The 25,117-nt window shown below is 39.8% G+C and overlaps 1 protein-coding gene across 6 annotated transcripts in view; it reads right to left on the bottom strand.

Moving 5' to 3' along the window:
* Window positions 1-25,117, bottom strand: part of ADD3 (adducin 3) — a 93,151-nt gene that overhangs the window by 52,155 nt on the left and 15,879 nt on the right. For 3 of the 6 annotated variants that reach the window (XM_081955810.1, XM_081955813.1, XM_081955808.1), the window contains exon 2: window positions 4,297-4,387. The exons of the other annotated variants lie outside the window; for them this stretch is intronic. The gene's annotated coding sequence lies outside the window, so the exon portion shown is untranslated. The remainder of the gene's footprint in view (window positions 1-4,296; window positions 4,388-25,117) is intronic. 6 annotated transcript variants of the gene reach the window in all.

Raw genomic sequence — 25,117 nt, 5'->3', positions numbered from 1 at the left:
AGAGGGGGAAAAGCGTAAAGGAGGCAATCTGCTCCTGAGAGCGTCCATGTCTACGGTTCGAGTCCAGAAGCGAGAGAAGAATCTCAGCAGCTGGGCATTTGTTGGCGTGGCAAACAGGGCCACCAGCGGGGTGCCGAACCAGAGACAGAGCTTCTGGAACAATTCAGGTTGGAGTTGCTATTTGTTGTTGTCGACTGTCATCTGACTCAACCAGACGACTTGATGTTAGGCAGTGCCTGAGATGTGTTCCAATATCACAGATGGTAAGTGTCTCTCAGCCCAATGTCCGAGCCTCTAGCCAGAGGCTCCGTGAGTGGATCCCCCCCATACAATTTATGTGGACTTTCGTGGCTACATTGTCTGTCAGAAGGAGCATGTGACGCCCTACAATCAAGTCCTTGAAGTGTTGGAGGGCCAGGCGGGCCACCTTCAGCTCCAGCCATTTGATACCTGGAGTCCATCAAGACCCCCCAACCGAACAAGCTCACGTCCATAGTTATCATAGTTATCTTTCCGGCTCCCAGAACGCACAACTCTGTCTCAGGGCCAGAGAGAGCCACCACCGGAGAGACATTTGCACGTCCACTGGCAGGAGGATGGATCATAGGGAGTTGTTCAGTCTCTTCCGCTGGAATGGGATGAGAGCCCACTGGAGAGTCCAGGAGTGAAGGCGGGCCCAGGGCACTATCCTTATACCTGACACCATCTTGCCGAGCAGCTGGGACAAGGTCAGGATGGAAACTGACCGACTTTTGTGTACTCAGCTTCATAATTTTTGCAGGCTGGCCAGACTATCTGGGGAAAGACGGACCACCCCCGCCATATTACCGCCACCAAGTGGAGAATTAGCATGGAAGGGGAGAGATGACCTTTGGGGAAATTGACAGAGAATCCCAGGGATTGGAGGGTTTGGATGGTGAGGTGGAGATCGAGGACCACCTGAGTACGTGACTGTGCCTGAACCAACATGTCATCCAGGTAGCATTGGAGTCTCACGGGAATGGAGCGCAGGTGAGCTGCCAATGCTGCCAAGACCTTCGTTGAGGCTAGGCCAAATGGAAGAGCCTGGTATTGGAAATGAAAATCCCCGTGAGAGAACCGTAGGTACTTGCAGTGAGCGGGCAGGATTGGGATATGAAGGTAGGCCTCTGTGAGGTCTACAGAGGCCAGGTAATCCCCCTGACGGATCCCTTGGAGGATAGACCTGAGTGACATTTTGAAGTGTCTGTAGACTAGGTAATGGTTCAGGCGTTTGAGATCCAGAATCACTCTCCAGCCCCCCCCCCCCCGAGCTCTTCGGAACCATGAACAGGTTGGAGTAATGACCCAGCCTGCGTTCCACCCTGGGAACCGGTTCCACCACCCGAATGTCCAGCAGATGGCTTATGGCGAGATCCATCAGGCGGCATCACTCCAGATGCTGGGAAGGGGGAAAGGTCCTGAACAACGTCTAGTCTCAGACCATTCCTGACTGTGGATCTGACCCAGGCATCTGATGTAACCTGGTCCCACTGATCCGCGAATTGTGCCAGACAGCCGCCTATGGGGAGATTCGAGTTGGAGACATTTCCCCTTGCAGAAGGGACGGCTGCCTCTGCCCCCATAAAAGGGCCACGGTGACTGGTCCTGGTACCTGCCCCCATCCTGGTAAAAAGGCTGATGAGAGTGCCTGTCGGATCTAAAAGGAGCGTACCTGTGCTGTTGTTCTGGCTCAGGTGCCCTGTAGGGGGGCCTACGGTATGGCGCTGGCCACAAATCAGACTTCTTAGCATTAGAAGGAAGGACCTTCTTCTTATCCTTGTTCTCTAGGCAGGGATTTTATTCCATCCTGTTCATGGTCCCAAAGAACTTGGGAGGCTGGAGACCTATCTTGGCTATCTAGAGGGTTAGCCAATACTTTACGTACAAGCATTTTAAAATACACTCCCTCCAGTCTATTCTTTTCAAATTATTTTCAATATAAGGCCATGCCATTTGGCCTCTCATCTGCACCCTGGACTTTCACAAAATTATTGGACCATGAACAGGATGGAATAAAATCAAGGACCAGTTGAATGGCCTGAATAGCCAGCAGATTTTGAATAGCTGAGTCCATCAAGTCTCTCTTAATTGTGTCATTTGACACTGGGCATCTTATAAAGAAACTCAGGGAAGTGGAGAGGAAGTCAAGAGACAGACAAAAACCTCATTGTGTCGATAACCCAAGCATCTGATGCTGTGGCCTCCCATTGGGCAAAAAGTCCTAGGCAGCCTCCAATGGGAGTGTCAGTCTTAGCTCAACGGGAGCAACAAAAGGGATGACTCCCTGAGCCATGAAAGGGTCGCTTACCTTGCTACGTTGTCTGTATCTAAAGCCAGACCTGTACAGTTGCTTTGTCTGCCCAAAAATGATATCTGGGGTTCGTTGAACTCAAACCCTGGTTCTGACGCCCGAAAGAACTGCCTTCGAGGGTAAGGTAAATAGCGACAATTGCCTTGTCTGCACAAGGGAGACATGGTTTTACCCCTGTCCTTTTTGTCAATCAAGACAGGATCTAGAGTTTCTCCAAAAAGATTAGAGCCTCTAAACGGAGAGGAAGCCAATTTCCATTTGCTCTTGATGTCAGCCTGCCAATGGCGAAGCCATAGGAGACGACAAGCCGTCACAGAAGAGCCAATAAACCTAGATACATACTTTGCTGCATTTAGTGTGGCATCTGATGCAAATTCGGTGACAGCTACTAGTTTGCTGATATCCTGATGGGATAGAACATCACCAGGAAGCATCCTTGCTTGCATCTGGCATAGCCAGAGCAAGGAGGTCTGAGTGAAAAATGATGCAGCGGTTGAGGCCTTAACAGCCCAGGAAGCAGCCTGGTGTGCTCTGCATAGTGCCATCTCCGCTCTTTTGTCCTCAGGCCAAAGACTGTCCATAGCATCTATGGTCAAAGGAAAGGCAGAAGTCAATGCTATTGGGGGATCAACTGCCGAAGTTTGTAGCAAATCAGTGAGGTCTGAGGCAACATTATACAGATATCGCTTGGTACCCGTGGTGAGGAGGACCCGCTCCAGGGTTGGCCCACTGCCTCTGAACAACATCCAGAAAAAGCTTGAGTGATGGCACAACCTCGCTCTAAATGGTGGGTTCGGCAAATAACATCTGGTTAGAATCAGTGTTGGTGAAATAATTGGATAGTGAAATATCTATCACAGAGTCCACCATTACTATGAAGAAGAATTTTATTCCTTTGTCTCTGTAGAACCAAGTCAAGAACGTGATGCTTTATTATTGAAGTGTCTCTCAACAAAGCCCAGCATCATCAAGAATTGGAATAAACAAGCTGCAGTAACTTAAATTGAATTCCCCAAGAAAAACATACTTTTCAACAAGGGCAACCTGTATGAAGACACCTTCCATAACACTTAATTTCAGTTAATACTTTAAGACTTTAGTGAGGCAAGATCATATTCCAAATAGAAATGAGGTTCTGACACACGTTTAAGGATGTCTTAGTCTGCTCTCAAGAATTTGAACTAGGTCATGTTTAAGGCTCTTATATTGCTGTAAATACAACACTATGCTCCAGAGAACACAAGGCTTAGACCTTTAGCCCTGGATAATTGTATTGCAGCAGGCACAGTACTGCTACAAAATTGCATTATGGCTATTAAAAAGATATCACTGTTCTGTGTAGATTCCATTTATTTTCCAATTGTAAAAGCAGTTCATATTTAGTGAATAAAATAACTTTAGATTTGGAATAACTGACTATTCATTTTTCTTCAGTACATAATTATAAGATTCGTAAGCTTTACTTTATCTGTCCAAGTAAAGTGATTCAACAAAGAGGATGGATGTGAATTTATTTGTTGGAACATACATTTCATACAAGCCCCCAAAACACAGAATTAGATGTTAACAAAAGATATACACTTCTAAAACTGTTTTTAAAGCAGCAGAAAGTCTTACAAATATACATCTTACACCATATAAATGCTTTCATGAAGCATCATAATTTATCCACAACAGTATATTTACATCTGAAAGTTCCTCACCATAACTTCTCCAGGTATTGAGTTGAAGGCCATTTTAAATCAATGAAGATACCGTCCATCTAGTCGATTAGAACACTTTTTAGCATAATGCATTGATCAAGGTTAATTTGAAAGCCACGGATTAGCTAATCAACACACTTCCCACGCTATAGGAACGTGATGGTGAACCTATGGCATGCGTGCCACATGGGGCACGCAGAGCCCTCTCTGCGGGCATGCCAGCTATCAGCCCAGCCCAGGCCACCGGACATGTGTGCATACCTTCTGCCGGCCAGCTGGTCTTCGGGTCCCTGCTGCACATGCGCCGGGCCTTCCCCAATCCCTGCAGGTTCCACCCTCAGCAGGTGCCTCTCTGTGGCAGGAATGGAGGAGAAAGTTAGGGCATACTGGGGAGAGAAACTGCAAAAATAAGAAGAAAAACTGCAAAGGCACAGGAGGCAGGAATGGAAGAGAAAGTTATGGTGTGCTGGGGGAGAAAATGTGGAGATCACAAGACCCCCGTGCTACATTTTGGGCCTGAAAAGCCTCCTGCACCAACCTGGAAGCCAAGGGGCAGGGTTGGGTCCATACATGGGGCGGGGCACATGCGCAGGGACTGTGTGCGTAGGGCTCATGCCCAGGGGGTACTCGCATTGCATTTTGGGGATTGGGGACATGCGCACATGCATACACATACAAAGCTTGTGCTTTGGGCGCTTGGCACCAAAAAGGTTAACCATCACTGCTATAGGACATCACTGTTTTTTTCTTTGTTTTCTTTTTTCAACTTTTTTTTTTCTTACACATTTTGTTTCTACTTTGATTTCTTTTTCTTATTTTTGTTAATTTGTGTTTGTTTTTACATTGTTTAAAAATGTAATAAAATTATACATATTAAAAAAAAGAAAAACAATGGCCTTAATACCATCATACAATATGCTTCTTTAATAAAATCAGGTCTGTACACTAGTCTATTTTTTCTTGTTTCTCAGAATAATTTTCCTATCAACATAAAGGTTTGTGTGCTTCAAATAATTTTTTAAAAAATACAAATTCCAAATATACCCTTTCGCACATTAAAAAACTACATTATCTGTAATTGACCTTGAAAGAAAAAATATTAATGCAAAGAAATATGAAGTGGTTTTAAAAAGAAAATCATGTACATAATTATTTCTTCTTTATATTACTTACATTTTAATCCCAATTCTAAATTCTAAAACTATAGACCATGGTGGTCTCAATGCTATTTGTTCAGCCCAGAGTCGTTGAGAGTTTGACATCAAACAATTAATGGTTACATACTATAATGTCATATCCAAACGTTTATTATTATTGTTTTCAGACATTCATGGTGTTCAAGAAATAGCAAAAGCTCTTATGTCACATTCAAAATTAATAGTTTAGCTTCATAGTTTTTTATACCTACAAACTAGTACTGCTTCACTTTGGAAGTAGCTTAATGAATATTTATAATAATCCTTACAGCAAGACTAGTAAGCATAACGATTCTACAATACAACAATAAAATTAAGGAAGAATCGGAGCTGAGAAAATGGCTTGTTGAAGGGCATGTGGTGGATTTATCATAAAGCTTTTAATAAAAACTGGGATGTTCTCAGTTCACAGTTCAACCATATTTAAATTTATTAATAATATACTCTTTGTTAAATTCTGCCTCTACTGCATAATTTTACAGTGAAGCAGGAATAGCTGAGACAATAAAAACAGCTATGCAGAACTGATTATGATCCAGGACTATGGACTTTTGGCATTGTGAATATGACTATACAGTAATTCTTTCACTCTCTTTAAAATATCTGAAAGAAAATTGAAAACATGCTCTCAATGCCCCCTGTATCATTCTAGAAACTGGCAGAGCTTGGCACAATTCATAAAGGGTAAGTTTGAAATAACATTCAAGATACTATCAATATAGGCAGATCTATACCAGGGTTGAAATTCAACAGGTTCTGGAGAACCAGTAGCAGAAATTTTGAGTAGTTTGGAGAACCAGCAAATACTACCTCTGGCTGACTCCAGAGTGAGGTGGGAATGGGGTTTTTGCAGTATCCTTCCCTTGCCAAGCCCACAGAACTGGTAGTAAAAAAACATTGAATTTCACCACTGGTCCATACCCTATTTTTTTCATGCCATTTTATATTTTGGAAGCTTAAAAAGGAAGATCTTGTTATCTGAATGTTACACTTCAATCGGATGATATGGAATTCCAACTTTCCTACTGTGTCTGTATACATTACAAGCTGCCTCAGTAGCATCTATAAGCATTTTCACAGAAATAAAACTTAAAAACTTTAAAAGCATTATTTAGGAATGCACAAAAATATAAATTGAATGTATCCATTAACTACCTAATTAAAGGACAGATCAAACCAGTGTTAAAGTCACAATTGATACATTGCAGCACACATCTTATTGTCTGGATTACACTTTCTCTTTCATATGTTATTGCTAATAATAGAACACCTCTTACAAACTAGACCATTTGATGTTAAGTGGGAGACTGAACACTCTCCTAAAACATTAAAAAAATCTTTATTTTATAGTCTCTCTAGAAATAAAGAAGAGCAAGAACATTAAAGCAAGTAAAAAGTAAGATCTGAGCATCTTTATTTGGTCATGATTACTCTTAAGCTGAAGGGTTGATGGACATTGTTTTTGTAGATTTATGAAAAAGGAAATATATATTTATAGGTTAAATAAAATACAAGATCTCTTAAGAATTCTATTGTTATTGTGTGTTCTCTTTTCATATGTATTGATAAACTTGAATGTATACAGATCTACAAGCATATGTAGGACCAAAAGGATTAAAAAGATGTGAGTCGAAGCACAGTACAGGTAGTCCTTGACCTACAACTCATTTAATGACAGTTCGAAGTTGTAATGGCACTGAAAAAATTGATTTATGACCATTTTTCATATTTACAACTGTTACAGCATTTCCATGGTCACATGATTAAAATTATGATACTTGGCATCAGACGGTTGCATGCCTTGGGGGGTCCTTTGATGATCTTTTGAGAAAGTCAATGGGAAAGCTTAACAACCATGTTATAAACTTAACAACTGCAATGATTTTCTTAACAAATGTGGCAAGAAAGGTCATAAAAATAGAGCAAAACTCATGTAACAACTGTCTCACTTAGCAATAGAAATTTTGGGCTCAGTTGTGGTCATAGGTCAAGGACTATCTGCACAAAGTGAGAAAATAGAAAATAATTACCTAAAGCACATATTTAGGCTGTGTACTGAATCCAGTAACATCACCAAAAGAATTATACTCAGAATAAGGACTCAGAATAAGGACAATTTGTCTTCAAGTCTATGGAGTATTTTTGACAGCCCAGAATAATCAATAAAAAATCCCTCCCCACAACCTCTCTCCCCGAATCCGTAGGAATTATTTTCTTATAGACATTGCATTACCAAAATAGGCAACATCATTCACAGTGTGAATTCTAATGCAAAACATTTGTACCTCTGATATGTTTGTCATTGGATCAGATTAGTTATTAATGTTGTATTTGTGAATATAGAGGCATAAAAGAAATAGTTTATCTGGGTATGGATGTTATAAGGAATGCCTTATATAGTTGATCTATCAATTAGGAAATAGCCTGTTTAGAACATCAGTGTGTGTGTTGTTTTAGATAACCATTGAGATAACATCACTTACTACTGAAAACATGTTTTGACTTCTTGGTCAAAATGTTCAGGGTGATTTTGAGAAACCAAATGAAATAAAGCAAAATAAGATATTAATAGAGGAATTAGCAAACAGTATCAAGGAAACTTATTAGGGCTGTGGGAAAGGAAAGAGTCCATATAATACAAGTTTCCACAAACTTTTGTAGATTATCACTGAATGTATTAAAATAATAGTAACCAGTGTACATAGGCAGTTTTGAGCATTTGCAGATTCTTTTTAAGCTGTCTGAATTTGGATTGGAGACTCTTTGCCTTTCCTTGAATTGAGGAAGTGTGTCATTTTTATCCTGACCATTATCAGTTGAGCCTTTCTTATCCTGGAACAAACACTCCTACTTATCAGAGAAAGCAGATGAAACATGGCATAGCAACACTGAAAGCAACAGTTACTGCTCTGCTGTTTAGCAGACTGGTTTATGTGCATGTTGATGATGGCATTGGGAAGGAACCACTGGACTAGGGGATACATGATAGCAGCGCTCCAATATCCCAGAGGTTGCCACAAAGAAGAGGGAGTCAAACTATTCTCCAGGGCACCTGAGGGTAGAACAAGAAGCAATGGGTGGAAACTAATCAAGGAGAGAAGCAATTTAGTACTGAGGAGACATTTTCTGACAGTTAGAAAAACAGTGGAACAGTTTGCCTCCAGAAGTTGTGAATGCCCCAACAGTGGAAGTCTTTAAGAAGATGTTAGATAGCCATTTGTCTGAAATGGTATAGGGTTTTCTGCCTAGGCAGGGGGTTGGACTAGAAGACCTCCAAGGTCCCTTCCAACTCTGCTATGGTATGGTATGGTATGGTGTGGTATGGTATTGAACTTTGAGGTTTCTCAAAACTATTGCCTCTTGCAGAAATGAAGGGTATTCACTAATGGCTATTAAGTTGTCCCTTAAAAGAAACTAAATCAGGGGGGATTTTATTTAAATCATGGTTTAAATCATGATTTAAATCACTAGTAAAAAGGTTTGATTTAAATCAACTTGATTTAAATGCCAACTTGATTTAAATCATAATTTTTAAAGAACTGTCATCTCTGTCCCAGACCAGCTCCTCCGCTAACCCACTGTTGACTCACCGACAATCCCAATATTGCAGAATATACAGCCTCATGTTACATAACTAAGCTCCATTTCATGCTGAATAAATTAAATTATTAATGTATCTTAAATACAAAACGATCTTTAGGCACATTTTTACTCCAAAGCATTTTATTAAAATAAATTTGATAAAAATTAAAAAAAAATCCAATTTAAATTTTAAATTAAATAAATCCATTTTTAAAAATTTTTTAAAAAAAATAATCGATTTTTATCCACTCTGAACTAAATGTACATTGTGCTTAGGTGACTTAATCCAAGCTAGAGAGACCAGATTCAATCTCATTCTTGGTACATAAACTCATTCGGTGACAGTAGGATTTTAGTTCAACTGTTTTCAGAATTCTGTTTCTAAATTGTTTGGGCATGCTGTGATTTGGTGCATGTTTGGTCTTAGTGCATGCTGGGGTTTGGGCATAGTTTTGCTTGGCACCTGTCCCAGTCCAGAAAAGGCAGCACAGCAAAGTTTTGATAACAAAGGGAATTAAAATTACACAGAAATAATATTGCAGAGAAGTATGAAGCTTGTTTTTATGTTTCCTCCATTTATTAGAAAGTTACATAGTATTTTCATTTGTTAGGTTAAAGCAGTGCTTCTCAAATAGTGGGGCGCGCCCCCCAGGGGGGGCGCGAGGCTCCATAAAGGGGGGCTCGTTCGACCTCGTTTGACTGTCAGGAGCGAAGCTGCCATGAGGTGACCACGCTCACGAGCATAACTTCTTCTCCGCCTTCCAAACTTCAAAACTCGGCTGCCGAGTCTTCCAGCAGTGGCTGCTCTAGGAGTGCGCTCTATGGTTGTGGGCTGGCTGCTGGACAGAGAGTCTTTTGGATATAGAATCTTCCAGACAGAGAGTCTTCCAGCAGCCAGCCCACAACCATAAAGCACCCGCCTAGAGCCACCGCTGCTGGAAGACTCAGCAGCCGAGTTTTGGAGTTTGGAAGCCAGAGAACTTTGTCCTTGAAAGTGGTGATGTCTTTCTATCAGAGCATATGTAACTATTTGAACAAAACTGAAAGTTCATTCTTTTCCCTTTGTTTTATATCTACAATCCTAAGCGTATTCAAGTTCCACTTTTTAGGCCTTATCAAAACAGTGCTAAACTAACTACGCTTGGACACAAAGCTATAGTAATTCTGCAAAGAGCAATCATCTATAGTGGATAGATTCTTCTGAATATTTATTCAGAGAGATATAATCTATCTCTCTATCTCTCTCTCTCTTTTCTGCTACAGTTAATAAAGCTATTCTTTGTTGTAAATTGATCCACATTTCTTTCTTTTTTTATTCTCTTATACGTTAATAAGGATACAGAGTTATGCAGAGGTGTACTTATAACAATTTTATAGACAAATGATACTATTTACAGTTGCGCGGGGTGCGCGAAATGTTTTCTTCTTCCTAGGGGGGGCATGACAGAAAACAATTGAGAAGCACTGGGTTAAAGGAAGCTATTAAATGAAGCTACACTAACATTTCCTGTCTTTGGGATGGATTAAATGAGTAGCACACTATCAGTTGTTAGTTTTATGTCAATCAAAAATGTAGAAACTGACTTTTATGTTAATAATTTTTTGTGATACTCTATTCTGAGCACTGTCTTAATAATGAAAATAATACTGTATTCTTGAGTTGGTTTTCTTTATCTTTTGGAGCCTAGAATGGTCATATTCTGTTTATCAACTCTAAAACTAGCCAATTTTTTAGCTTTTAAGATGTCGTTTCTTGTCATTTTTTCTTCTTATCTGATTCACATTTCTAAGGCCAGAGTGTGCTGGTTTTGTTTTAAATCACCTTGTTGCTTTATTTATACAAAGTGACACATTTTTCCTTAGAACACTCAAAAGGAAATACGGCATTTTCTTAGCAAAATGTCTCACGTCTAAAGCTTGATTCAGAATTCAAAATGATTCTGGAGCCCCTACCGTCATTCAAGAGAATGTACTCTACACATTAATGAATTTTAGGCTTCCTGTAATTTTTCTAAGTACTTATGAAAATTGCTTCAACGTTATGAAGCTAAAAGCAATTGCTGAAACTTTTTTTGTACCATTTTTTTAGTCGTTAGTTTAAAAACTTCAGTTTCTCTATTGTTGTCAAGTTATTGTTGCATTAAAAATACTATCTCAAAAGGCATAATACTCAAAATTGCATAAACACATTTTGGTCCCTTTTTGAATTAATAAGAACAAGTGACTAGTGCAGCCTTTCTAAACCTCATACCATTAATTAGACTATTTATCTCATTATTCTCAACCAATGGCCATTGTATTTAAATAAGATACTATTTATAACTTAACGCATCTGAAAAACACCGACTTAAGAAGGCTAAAGGGTAGTTTGTGCCTATAATTACTTTTAACATTGTGTGACAGAAGCAGATGCATCATCCAAGCTGCATTTGTATTTTGCAGCATTTATCACTGAATAATAGAATGATAGCATTGAAAGGGCCAATAGTAATCCATCTTACTGTAGTGCTAGCCAAACCAAACTGTAGTAGTTTGTTAATGAGAATGTCATGTGAAACCTTATCCAATTTTGCTGAAATCAAATTATATTATTTATACAGAATACATTTATATTAAAAAATAAAATACACCGTAGTTTCAGCGAGATGTATTATTTTGTGAGTAGAATGTCTCCAGTGAAGTATTGATCTCAGAGAACATCAGGGACCCCATAATTCACATTGCTTGCTCACAGTTGTGAGCTCTGCTTCACGAATCCCCCAGAAGAGCAGAATCAACCTAAGCCAGAGATGTTGTATACATCCTTCTAAGAAAACACTTTCTATAATTGGCAAAATAAAAAAACTGCTTATAAAGATACAATAATATATTGTTATACAAACTGTGCAGCTAAAGACAGGGCAGCGATATAGTACATTTTCTATAAAATCTACAGCTATATTTCTTAACAATTTGTCAAATCACAACAATAAATTGGTTTTGGTGACTGGTGTTGAACAGAATATACAATAAGACAGTTATTTTGTAAGTCACATTTTAAATGGCCCTGATTCACCAAAGGAGCCAAATCAGAATCAAGTTGTGCTTTCATAACATTAGAACACTGTGATTCTCAGTATAGTTGTATGACATGTGGCATAACAAACTAAATTACTCAGTGCTGATAATAAATATCAAAATGACATTTCATATTTATATTTGTTCAAAATCATGCAATATGTTAAAACTACTTTGACATGCACAGACTGATCCAAAGTACTTCCCCTGCCCCACCCAATTTACTGAAAAGTCAATATAAACAGCTCTTGCACAATGCAAGGATTGACATACATAAGCCGGACTTTTAACCCAAGGGATGAAAAAATGTTGGTCACCATTTGTAAACACACTGATTTAAGATTTTTTTCTTGATATTGGAAACCTTCATATCCTGGCAAAGGTTAAAAATCAAACACGATGTTAAAAGATATTCCAAAAGCAGTCAAAGGTAACAGTAACAATTAAAGCATCTCTTGTGTATTGCAAAAAGTCTCAGTATGCAGCAAATATTTAAACTATTTTATCAACTATAAACTCATATGTTATGCATGAAAACGTTAGTAATACTATTAAAAAAAAGTTCTCCCAAGGTTAGCCATACTTCTGTTCTGTAGTACAGATTTTCCAGCTGGATCAAGTTGCAATTATCTTTAAAAGTTTTGACTCCCAGACTAAAGCACTTAATTGGCCAAATAGCTTATGATGAATTATAATGTATATTAAACAGATCAGAGGAAAAAGGATAAACTATTGGCTTAATATCAATTTACTGAAAAATATGCAAAAGTACTCTGAAATTCTCCTGTACGTTGATGCGCCCAGGTAATTGAATGGCCTGTAGTTCATAGGCTTTGGTGATGTACGCCCTCAGCCACCAACCTATCGTTGAAGAAGTTACTTTCCTGCCCAAAGATGAAGGCTGGTAGGACAAGAATAGAGACTCCGACTTCCTAAAAGAAGATGTCCTCTTTATATATATCCTGAGAGCCCTCCTGATGTCCAAGGTGTGCCACTTCTTCTCCAGGGCGTGAGAAGGGACTGTCAAAAGTTGAGCAGGATCAGATCCTGGGCCCTGTGGAACCAGGTGTATACCTTGGGGACAAAGGAAGGGTCCAGGCTACCCTGTTGGGGTGGAAAATACAGAGTTCCTCCCTCACAGAGAGGGCCTGTAATTCTGAAATCCTCCTGGTTGACGTAATTGCCATGAGGAATGCCACTTAAGGGTAAGGAAACGCAGGGTGGCCGACTGCAATGGCTCAAAGGGGGATCCAGTGAGCAAATTTAAAACCTTGGTCAGGTACCAGGTAGGGTAGCTGTGCACCACCGGGGGACTCAGGTTGGCTGCTCCCTTTAGGAAACAGCACATTGTGGGATGCTGCATCAGGGACTGCAGTTTCCCACATGCCAGCACCAAAGCCAGTGCTGCTACCTGACTCTTGATCATGTTTGGTGATAGCCCCTTGTCCAGTCCATCTTGGAGAAACTTCAGGATTTGGGCCACTGTCACCTCTGTGAGAGTAAGACCATTCCTATCACACCAGATGCAAAAGGTCCGCCAGGTAGAGTTATATATGGGATCCTTGGAGGGCCTCCTAGAGGCCTGTATAGTCTTAATGATCCTGGAGGAAAATTGTCCCTCCTCAAGCAACACTCCACTCAAGAGCCAGGGGGTCAGCTGGAGCCACTGTGGTTCCGAGTCAACCAAAGCCCCCTGGCTGAGTAAGATCCTGTCCCAAGCAATCCTCCAAGGTGGAGCCACTGACAGGTTCACAGGTTGGCAAACCATGATCGCCTGAGCCAGTGGGGTTCGAAGAGGACCTCTTCTCTATCTGCCAGGACCTTCTGTATTACCCTTGGGATAAGGGGAAGAGGAGGGAAGGAGTACAGAAGTCCTAGAAGCCAAGGGCATCTGAGAGCAATGACCCCCTGGCCAGAGTGGCAAAGAGATCTACTGCCGGGAGGACAAAACAGTCCGTGAGTTCCCGAAATATTGACGGGTGCAGGCTCCACTCTCCGTGGACAGGAATGCGGCACTTTTAATGCCCGCTACAGCCTTTTCTCCTAATTCTCTCCAGAACCTGAAGTTCCCCTCACTGCAACCAGCGTTAGATGAATAAATGGTGCTCACAGAGTTTAACAGTCAGGTGTGAGCCCCTTATCTCCCTAGCAGCCGTCGGCCATTAATTAAGGCACATAGTCACTGTGGGGATTGTTGCTGAGGAGAAACCTTCAGCAGATCTGAGCCGAAGCTCCTGCCACCGCAGGAGACCCAGCGACTCAACCACTGAGCTGTGAGTCAGCCGGGTGTAAAACTCACAATTTAATGTCCAAAAGTCCAAAGTTCCTTGTTTTATAAAGATATTTTGACAATAATAGGAATGAAGAATTTTTTATGCGTCTGTCCTCGCTGAGGGACTGAGTCAAAAGCTGGGGAGCCCTAACAGCTCTGACAGACTCAGTCCAATCAGCAAGCAGCCGAGGTCAACCCATTCCTGGATGCTATCTGCACCAAGATGGAGAAGATAACACACCTTGATATATACTAATTCAAAAATTGCTAGTTTAAAATTGAAATCTGTATCAATGTAATTCTTCTACAGCAAAATAGTTTTAGCCTTTGGTTTTTAAAACAAACTTTATAACAGGACAGCCTCCCCCTCCCCAGTATATCGGAAAGCATTGTCTTGCAAACATTAGAAGTAAAAAAATTGGCTTTTGAATAAAGTGATTGCTATTATTTTTAATTCTAGAACTAATAAACCTTTATAAATATAAGCATATAGTTGAAAGATGGTTTAAACAATCATATATTCATAAAAAACATTTAAAACTCTTAAGAAAAAGAATAAAATAGTAAATAATTGCTGAGAAGAATTCTTTATTATCTGAATAAATGAAATCATTCACACTATAAATACTTATTGTATAATTACTTTTGCTTGTTGCTAAGCAAACAAAATAGGAGAAGCAACAGAATGCAACAAATCTGTTTCCAGCACCGGGAAAATAAAGATATCAATTTCAGATCAATTTGTCTTACACCCTGCACTAGAATTCAGGTAAAGGTTTCAGTTACCATTATTTTATGGAAATTCAGGATAAAATTTTGCACCAATACAAAGAGTAAAAAATTCAAAACATGCCAGTTTTAATGTTTAAATATTTTAGCTTTTTATATCCATGGGAATATCAATTTGAAATCGGCCACAACTGAACCAAAGTACAAATTACAACTGGAGAAAGGTTTTGAACAACTTGGAGCCTTGTAAAGAATGCTGTTTAACATTATGAAGAGATATTTTATTCAAGGCCATGAGTATGGCAAACACTTCTTTTATATTCTTTCCACAGCCTAAAATTTATATAGATATAATGAGGCTTCCATTGCTGTTCTAAAGGTCCCTAGAAATAAACCAGTGTGATTCTGGTACCTTGAACGTAGGAATGAACATGATGTACTTTCCAGCTGGTCTCTAGATTAGAGATCCTGTCTTGCTTAAAATACTATAACTAGGTTTGAGCTTTCATTACAGTCCTATAAAATCTATTAATATAAGTGTAACTATGCCACTATATTGTGAAAATGAGAGTCTGATTTAGTGTATAAAATAAAAAGAATTACTATTTTTCAACTATTATAAATATAATAGAGGCATCTAGTCAAACTTTGTTTTTTTTTAAAATGTATTTTTTTTTGTAGCAAAACTGCAAAAGCACTTTCTAGAATAGTGCCAAGCTAACAATGAAAAATCATAAGAAACTTTATAATATACTGAACCACAGCACTTAAAACTATTGTCAATACTATGGGATTTACAATGACATATATCATTGTCCCACCTGTTATGGAGAAGAGCAAACAAGGTTTGATGCTTTTTATATCGGGGGTGGGGGGAATCCCACTGTATACAAGACACATTTTCCCCCAATGGAAGGAAAAGCCAATACTGATAACTGTTGAAACCTAAATTTGGAAAGGCTGGAATTTCCCAGAAAAAGAAGAAATTATTTCAATTATTCTCTTGAAGTTGCATTCTAATTTTACTGCTTGATAACTTAGGGTAATTTCTAACTTTCTTTCTTTTCCCATTACTGACCTGTAAGCTCCTACCCCTTATATCTGATCATTCCCTAGTGTGACAGTTGGTGCCCATGGAGGGTGAGGGGGTAAATTTCTCAAAAGTGGATCCAGGGCCAGGGAAGCTTCAAGACTGGAGATACTTGGCCCTTGGCTTTGGTTTCAGTTTCCAAGGAAAAGGGAAGTAGTTTTTTCTAATCCTATAGTTGTGTTATAAGATGAGCTGCCCGACGTAGAGGAGTTGTCAAATATGGAGGAGAGCAGCGCAGGTACAGTTTCATCTTTATTCCTTATTGCCCAGTTCTCTGAGAATCTGGAGGAAGAGAGTGACTTTAAAGAAGTAATGTAAGAGACAGTGTCCATGGAGGGAGGTGGTATGGAAGACAGTGAAGCAGCAGTTTCCCAGGAAGGAGGAACCATATTATTTTTTGCTTTGGGGATTGCATCTTTATATAGGGTACAGAAACAAATGATACATACATTTGGTATAGATGATGCATCAGAGAGCAAGAAATTAAACAATAAGATGCATTAACCAAACATAAAAAATAAATAATTGATTCTAGGTAAAATTTATGAGTTACATCACCCCCTATGAAATATAATTTGTATATTTCTTAATTCTTGCAAGTTTATTCAAGCACTTCCAGAATATGCTCTCTATTTTTCAGTTTCTGAGAGGCTAGTTTTGAATGATGAAATTACATGATTTCCTGAACTTTAAAAGGAAATATGGATGTCATACTAAATACTAGTGCCACCTTTAATAAAAAGCTAATAATGCATACAAATTTAGGTATAGATTTACAATCTATGACTTACAATCATTTGTTTAGGGACCATTAAAAGTTGCAATGCAGTATCCCCATGATCACATGATCAAAATTCAGATGCTTGACAACTGGGTCATACTTAAGACATTTTCAATGTCCTGGGGTCATGTGATCTCCATTAGCAACTTTCGAATAAGCAAAGTTAATGGAGAAACCAGATTCATTTAACAACTGAGCTACTAATTTTACTAATTTACAACTGCAGTGATTTATTTAACAATTGTGGCAAGAAAGGTTGTAAACTGGGGCAAAATTCACTGAACAACTGTTTCACTCAGCAAGAGAAATGTTTAGCCCACTTGTGCTTGTAAGTCGAGTCCTATCTATATCAGAAAGAGCCAATCTATTTCTTGGCTCCTTGTTCTAGCCACAATTGTTAGTTCCATGTCTTCAGTATGCCATTTGTTTTCAAATAGTTCAAGAGAACAGTTATTTTAAAAAGTATTCTAACAACCACCTCTTACTTATTTTCTGTAGAAAATTAAAAAAATAACATTTTTTCAAAATTCTGAAATTGGAAAAAATTAAACTAGAAAAAAAAGTTTGGTCTAGTGATTAAGATCACCAGGAGCCTAGAGTTCTAGTCCCAATTTAGGCATAAAGATTTGGGTCCCAAAAATGGCTTTCTGCCTGGATGGTTCCTAGGGTGAGCGGAAAGACAGAAAAAGGGAATCAGTATGCTCCCTCCCATATTTGGCCATACCAGGGGTTGTGACACAATACATACCAATTTCCCTGGCTTAGCTGATAAAGGAGGAGAGCCTATGGCTTAGCGGCTAATACAACTGCCTGATATGTAATACAGCCCGGGTTCGATTCCCAGTAAGGGTATGGCTAGCTGATGAGAGCTAAATAGCTTGAAATAGATCTATACTAGTCTCCCTTTATTTATCAGCACAAATGCAACACAAATGTAACAAAGGCAACATAAAAAAGTGTCTTTCTGCCTGGATGGCTCCTAGGGTGAGCCGATACACACACACACACACACACACTATATACATACATACATTCACACACACACACACACACTATACACACAGACACATATATACACATATACATAAATGGACACTAAATGCTTGACTTCTTTTTAAGTCCCAATGGCTATATCTACTTAGGAAAACTCAAATAGATATCTTCCTTCTATCTCCTAGTCTAAACACGTCTGTTTTCCTTTTTTAAAAATTATCATGGGTTATACAAAGCTTCTTTGTATGACTGTTTCCAGCCAGACTCCCTACCCAACTGTCACTGTTAACTGTCAAGTGCAACTCCTATTTGCCACCCTGCTCTTCCCCACAACATTTCCTTCTCCAGACCTACTTATCAACACTTCAAGACAGAGCTGGAAGAAAATGCAAAAGCTCCCTTGGCCCTCATGACATTTCATCACAAGGCCCATACAAATAAATTGTTGAAAGAATCCTATATTGCCAAATGTGCCACTGTTTACTTCAGTTATGCACAATCCAGTTAGTAAATGCCTCTTCAATTTTGCCACTGTTTCCAAAGAACCAGACATTCAAGACATGTCCCTTAAATAGGTACAATGATTTTGTGAGCCTAGGAAGGAAATTTCAGCTGAACGAAGGTTAGTAAGCATTCAATCTGTAAAGAAAGGTAAGAAAAGAAGATAATAAAGGTAAAAAAGGTAATAGAGGAAAGGCAATGAAGGAAAGTTTACAAACTCTATTAATCTAAAAACAAGAAAAGAAAAATATGGAGTGGAAACATACATATACAAGGAACTGAACCTTCAGTGATATAAAGCTTAACACCTGGCCCAGAATGTTTTCTTTTGCCACACTGCAAAAAAACTTTCCAACTCCACATAATGTTACACTTCTAAGTTCTATGAATCACAGTGTGACATAGAAAATCTTAGTCCTCCACGTAAGCTTGGTACAAGCAACAATGTTCTTAAGTAATTAACTCATCACATAAATGCAAAACAACTAGAATGAAAAACTAAAACAATATTAAATTGTATATTAGCACAGGTAATATCCCAGTTACAAATAATTTACAAGAAAACTTCATACCTAAGAATTTAATTATAGACCTTTACAATTTTTACAGCTAAAATGCATATAATAATTTTGCCATCATTTTGTATGGATAATGAAGCAGAACTTTGAATAAATGTCCATTACTTTGCTTGATCTTATCAATTGCCAATTTTAACAGCTTCTAGCTTAAGACACTTTATTACAAATATCTATTATTCCTTGACTGTTCATAAATATTCTGTCAAGACAGTTTAGTATTATTTAAAGATATGCCAACTTCACATTCCCATCAATAAAGTTTTTTTTTATTAGTTTCCAGAACAAATACAACATCCGCCCTAGAACTTGGCTTACTCAACATTCCCATGGCTGGTTTCAATCGAGTAACCATAGCAAAGGCTTGATATCTTAATAAAGTATCCAGACTTTTAAAAAAAAGTCTCCAGTTTTAAGTAAAAAACACAATGGGACTAAGAGCTAAAGTTCTTTTTAAAACACTAGCATAAAAACCACTCTATTTTGTAACTGCATATAATTTAAGGAAGCTTTGCAAAATTTGTAATAGAGGGGAAAATATATACAGAATATATATTTACTTAACTTTTTTAATTGATAGAAGGAAGTAGTGTATCATATTTCTCAACTTCCAGATTCCCTAGTTGTGATTATAATTCCCATCAGTATCAGGTTAGAAACAAATGGTTTGCTGGATGCAGCTGTATAGATTTGCATATATTTCTAGGGCACAGGCTGGGCAAGTCAGCATCAGATCCTCAATTGGTAGACACTTGATTAATGTCTATTAGTAACGCGTTTAGAAGCACCTCCTTCATAAAAATCAATGAAGTATCACAGGAGATAACTATATTATTTTAAAACAAGCATTTTATTAACAATACAAAATAGAAGATCTCTCTCTCGCGCGATGTGTTTGTGTATTATATTAACTTTGATTTATGGTCCTTTGGTTATTTGCTAGGAGGACTCCAATCATGATTAGTGTAGTAACAGATTTCTTTTTCCATAAGTTTTCAACTTTGTTCTGCAAGTCTTGATATTTCATGTTTTTCCAACTGTTTTTCTTCAATCCTAGCATCACCCTGAATAGCAACATCAATGAACATTCTTCTTTTCAATAATTGTTATTATATCGGACATGCTCTGAACAAGGTGCCTATCTGTTTAGAACAAAACCTCTGGCAAAGTTTCCAATAAATAATTCTGACAACTCAGTTATGATACTGTTTATAATCAGTCTGTGAAATTTTGCTACAACCATTGATCAATGCTCAATTGCTGATTAATTATTATTTTCATTTAATTACATATCACTACACAGGTACCATCTCAAGGATAAAACACCCAGACACAAACATACCAACATGGTATGTGCCAGCGGTCCAACTACCAGGCTGTGGCCTATTGGCTACCGGGTTGTGTGAATGGCTGTCCAGTGTGCGTGCATGCACACCTCCCCACTTGCACTAGCATCATGGCATCATGCGTTGCTAGCAATGCCACAAGTGTCATGTAGAAGTTAGTGTTGCCATGAGCGCACCCACTCGAGCTAGCATCACAAGGGCACTAGCATTGCTGTGAATGTCATTCAGTCGCTAGCGTCACTGCGAGCACACATCAATGAAGTGAGCTATGTACAGATTTGTACATTGAGAAAACAAAACATAAACACATGGCACAACATAGGAGAATGAACCGCTCAGGACTGGATTCAGTAGTCCATTTGCATTTAAAAGACAAAGCCCTCTCTTTTGAAGACAGCAAAGTCTACATATTGGACAGAGATGACCACTGGTTTGAAACAGAGGTCAAAGAGACCATCTATGTCAAAATTGAACAGCCCTCTCTCAACAGAGGGGGAGAAATACATCATCATCTATCTCCAGTCTACAACACAGTATTTTCAACAGCTCCAAGAAAGCTTTTCACACCCATTTGAACTACTCAGGTGACCTGACAACACAAATAAACCTTCAGGTGGCCTTAACGACTCACTAAAAGAATGCAAATGGTCAGCTGCTTGCAAGGAGTATATTTCCTTCCATTCCCCACCATCCAGTTAAAGCTGAAGAAGCTTCTTGGATGAGAAGTGAAACATCTTCAAAGAAAAGTCCAGGTGCCTCTTGAAAAGCACCTTTGGGTTTTACTCTTAAATTAATCTAATTGTTAGAAAGCCTTGCTTTACTCAGTTTGATGAGGAACTATTGATGAGGATTCTTTTAGTACAGATAGTCCATTGCTAAGCAACAGTTGTTAAGTGAGTTTTGCTCTATTTTCTAACCTTCCATGCCACAGTTGTCAAGTGAACTGCTACAGCTGTTAAGTTAGTAACACAGCTGTTAAATGAATTTAGCTTCCCCATTGACTTTGCTTGTCAAAGATGATCACATGACCCTGGAAAACTGCAACTGTCCATCAGAATGCTGCAACAATAGTGAGAAAAATGGTCATAACTTCCTATTTTCAGTGCTGTTGCAACTTCAAATAGTTACTAAACAAATTGTAAGTTTGTTGTAAGTCAAAGACTACCTGTGTTTGATTTTATATATAAGACAGATAGTGATGATCACAGATTTTTCTATAGGTTTTTTCTCCTAAATAGGAGGAAATTTCTCCTGAATTTGAATAGTACAAGGTATCTCAATAAACAAGTCTTTAATGGAAAATCCTTCAACCTCTAGGTCACAAACTACTGATGTACAAGATCAGATATTATAGAACAATAGCTCCACTTCACTGAAATCAAATTGTCCTTGAAAAGGTAAAAGGTCTCTTAGGAACTGAAATGAAGTTGCTCTTTTATTTGTACAGAGAAGCAGTCTTCTTGCCCCTTTTCTTTCTTTTATATATGGAAGTTTTTTTTAAAAAAGTCTGCTATTTAGTCTTGAGAAAGGAGTGGGGATGGATGGAAAAAATTACATGGACCAAAATAACCAAAGTCAAGCAACACCATAATCAATGCCATGATTTTGCCCTCCTTTGTCTCTCCTTCTAATCTTTTTTTTAACTTTTATTTATTGTGTTTTGATAAAGCTTTACAAGAGGAAGGAGTCCTTTCAATTATTTTGAATTAGGCAAAATCAGATGCTAAATTTTAAGTAACATTTAAAACATAAAGCGATACCAGTTTTCTATTTATCACATTTCCCTATTTATTTTCCTACAATTGCTATTAATTGTCCATGTTTTCATTTATGCATTTCACATTTTGCCAGATTGAATTTGAAATTATACCTGTTATTAACTATATTAATATAAAATTTCAATTACATCAAATTCTTTACATTTACAATGAGTTACAGCAGTATAATCCATACATGCACGAAGCAACTCATACAATGGCCATAAAATAACATACAAAAGAATAGTTGGTCTTACCTGAACTGTTGTTCTCAAGAGTCTTGCAGGAGGGTGCAGGACTGGGTATTATCACGTCCAATTGGCCCAGAGACTGAGTTAGAATTGAAGCCGTGCCTCTCTGCTCTCTTTGCCTGGCTCCAGTTTCAATGAGGTTGTAGCTTCCAAGAGGACCTGAAAACAGGTCAGAGGGGAAAGGATCTCTCCTCCTTCCCCTTCCAGGTTCCTACCCTAAACTAAGACTGACTACGGACCTACATATTAGGGTGGGACCTGGACTTCGAGAACAACAGTTCAGGTAAGACCAACTGTTCTTCTCTGAAGTAACTGGCAGAAGGGTCCAGGATTGGGACATACTATAGCTGTAGTCCCTTAGGGAGGGTCTTATTGGTCCGGAGTCCCTTCAGTAGTCAGAACCTGTTGCAGCAGGTTCTCCGAAGATGCTTCAGGGACACAAATGCGTCCAATCGATAATGTGTTATGAAGGCAATGGAGAGACCCACGTAGCTGCCCTACTGATGTCTTCTATCGGTGCTTGGGTAGCCTAGGCTGCCGAGATGGCTGCACTTCTAGTTGAGTGTGCAGTAATACCAGCCAGTACTGGGAGACGCTCAGTTTCATAAGCCTTTGCTATTGCTGATCTGATCCACCTACCAATAGTAGAAGGGATGATCCTCGCCCCCAAGGTTGATGGCTGGAAGGAGATGAACAATGCCTCCATCTTCCCATAGGAGGATGTGCATTTTAAATAAATATGAAAGGCACATCAGACATCCAAGCAGTGCCACAGTAGTTCCCGATCCCTGGAGGGATCTGGACAGAAATTATGGCGAAGGACCACCCTATTGTTATGGAAGACGCAGAAGTCCGCCTTGGAAGTCGAGGCTCCCAGTTCAGAAATACGTCTTGTTGAGGTGACAGCCACTAAGACGACAACCTTCAGGGTGAGGAATTTCAAACTGACCGACCTTAAGGGCTCAAAGGGTTCTAGAGTGAGAGCCTGAAGGACAGTTAAAAGATCCCATGTAGAGAATCTGTGTATTACCGGCGGCCATAAGTTAGCGGCCCCTTTTAGAAATCTCCTGACAACCGGATGCTGAGCCAGCGATTGAAGACTCTCTCCCTCGAGTAGTAGACAGGGCTGCCACCTGTCTGCAGACTGTGCTGTGGGAAAGGCCCTTGTCCAGGCTGTCCTGAAGGAGCTCAAGTACCTGAGGGACAGAAGCAGAAACAGGATCAGTATGGGAAGACTAGCACCAGGTGACAAATGTGGACCATGTGGCATTGTAAATCCGTGTGGTGGATAACCTCCTAGAGGCTTCTATGGTCTTAATAACCCTGGAGGAAATGTTAGCATCCCTCAGGCGCCTCTGCTCAATCGCCAACTGGAGCCACTGGGGTTCCAGATGTAGCAGGACCCCCTGACACAGCAATATTTTCTCCTTCGGAATCCGCCACAGGGTGGGGTGGGAAGACAGGTGCACTAGATTTGCAAACCACATCCATTTGGGCCAGTGTAGGGCTATCATGATGACTTCCGCTCCCTCTGAGATTATCTTCAGTAAGACCCTGGGAATGAGGTGAAGGGGAGGAAAGGCATAGAGAAGGCTGGATGGCCACTTTGTGCGCAGAGCGTCAACACCTTCTGTTCCCCGAGCCAGGAACCGAGAGAAGTGGAGCATTTGAGTGTTCGAGGGAGTCGCAAACAGATCCACGAATGGTCATCCAAAACTCAGGCAAATCTGCTGGAATATCTCGGGATGAAGCTGCCACTCACCGTGATCTACGGTGGCTTGGCTGAGCCAGTCGGCTTGATGATTGTCCAGTCTGGTGATATGCTCCACTCGAATTGACAGTAGGTGTCTTTCCGCCCAGGAGCCAAATTTCATTGCCTCGCCCCACAAGGCTCTCAAGTGGGTGCCATCCTGTCTGTTGATATGAGCCTTTGTTGCGATGAGGTATTGGCCTCTGACTCGGTATCTAAAGTGCTGCAGTGGCAGATGGACCGCCTGGAGCTCTAGCCAGTTGATGTTGTGCCTCAAATCCGCTGGGGACCTGTGATTCCAGCAGCACTCCCCAGTCGAAGAGACTTGCGCCCATGCTCAGGGTCAATCAGGCGGGGTCCTTGAACTTGCAGCCCCTGTGCAAGGCCGGAGACAGACATCATCGAAGGGATAGTAGGCCCTGAGGTGGTACCATTATCTTGGAATCGGAGTCGCTGGTACCATTTCTTTGGTACGGAAGCAGTAGCCACCATAGTGTCCTAGCATGGAGCCAGGCCCATGAAACTACGTTGATGCAGATCATTTTCCCCAGTAATCTGGAGAGAAGTGCTATGGGGATATAAAACATTCCCTATGGATCTGTTTCATCAACTGCGCTAATCTATCTTACGATCCAGGGATAGGAACACCTTTCCCTCCCTAGCATCAATTACCGCTCCTAGACGAAGGAGCCTAGTGGTGGGAGATAGGCTGCTCTTCTCAAAATTAACTGAAAACCCATGAGCCTGAAAAGTGGAAATAATGAGGTATGTGTCTGATTTTGTCTACCTTGGGGAGAATTCCTGAACCAGAATGTCATCAGGGTAACACTGGATCCTAACAGGAACAGTTCAAAGGTGAGCAGCTACCACCACCAGAACTTTAGTAAAGGTCCTGGGCGACAATGCGAGGGCAAAAGGCAATGCTCTATACGGATAATGAATCCCTAAGTAAGAGAATCTCAGAAACCTGTGATCTGGGAAAATCATTATGTGGAAATAGGTTTCTGTCAAATCGATGGACACCATGTGATCTTCCTTGACTCCCCCCTCCAGAATAGACTTAAGGAAGGACATCTTAAATTTCCTGTATATGAGGTAAGAATTTAAGAGCTTGAGGTCCAAAATGGCTCTCCACCCCCACCCCCGAACTCTTCAGAGCCACAAACAAAATTGAATAAAAACTAGAACCCTTCTGGTCCTCC

Source organism: Natrix helvetica (genome assembly GCF_964273705.1).
Source record: "Natrix helvetica genome assembly, chromosome: 5".
Classification (NCBI taxonomy): Eukaryota; Metazoa; Chordata; class Lepidosauria; order Squamata; family Natricidae; genus Natrix; species Natrix helvetica.
This window is presented reverse-complemented; position numbering and strand designations above follow the sequence as displayed.